Source organism: Mus pahari, chromosome 12 (genome assembly GCF_900095145.1).
Source record: "Mus pahari chromosome 12, PAHARI_EIJ_v1.1, whole genome shotgun sequence".
NCBI lineage: Eukaryota > Metazoa > Chordata > Mammalia > Rodentia > Muridae > Mus > Mus pahari.
The window spans coordinates 39152338-39153416 of record NC_034601.1 but is presented as its reverse complement, the minus strand read 5'-3'; positions in this window follow the sequence as shown (position 1 = coordinate 39153416).

The following is a 1079-nucleotide window of genomic DNA, read 5'->3' as shown; positions in this document are numbered from 1 at the left end:
ACCTTCCGTAAGTATAAAATGAGAGAGAAAGACGTAAGGCCGGAACACAGAAATTAACAGATCTCTCCCCATCATGAATTCCACAAGCACCAAAGGCCAGGTGTGCTGGCACTCTTGTGCCTGCACTGTATCCAAGATGACGTATAGTGGGAGGCTGTGAGCGACATCGTGCACCTCAAATGAACTCAAATCACATGTGTCCATTCTCCAGGCATACCTGCCTCTCTAGTGCACTCTAGTTTTCCCAAGATCCACACTGAAACATGACACCTAAGCCCATCTTTCCTTCAAATGCATCCCCACGAAAACTAAACCTCTGTCACCCTTTCTTTTGGTCAGTCCAGGGTCTCCTTTTCCTTGTCCTATTATCAATCCTCATGGAGTTACATAAGCGTCATTGTTGGAGATTAGCTCAATCTGGAATCTGAGTGTCCAAACGCTAAAGGTCCTTGTCCCCAATTGGTTTTTGATCGATCAATAAAGATGCCAATGGCCAATGGTTGGGCATGGGGCGGGACCTTTAGAGTTGCGCAGGCTAGGATGCAGAGAGGAAGTGATGTAGGTTCGCCAGAATGTGGGAACAGACAGATGGACAGGTAGCTGCAGGAGACAAAGCCAACCAGCCTTGTGAAAGTTCTACTTCCTTGATTGGGCCTAGGGTAGCAGGCGAAGTATTTATTAGAAATGCCCAGTCGCTGAGTTAGCAAAGGTATTTCAAAAGTAAGCTAATGCGTGTGTGTCTTTCATTCTCAGACAGGAAGAGCCGCTGGGCAGGTGGCTGGAAAGCGCAAGCAGAGTAGTCAACACTCACACTCCATTTCGTTTCACATGTATGTTTGAGCACAGCTTCTGTGTCTCACAGGCACTAAATTACCAGGTTGAGGGGCGGGGAGGGGGGAGAGAAAAAACATAGACAGCCTTGAACTTCCGGGAGCTTATTGTTTAGAAATACAGGCATTCAACAAATAGTGGAAATTCGATGCTACAAGAAATGAAAATGAGCCGGGCGTGGTGGCGCACGCCTTTAATCCCAGCACTCGGGAGGCAGAGGCAGGCGGATTTCTGAGTTTGAGGCCAGC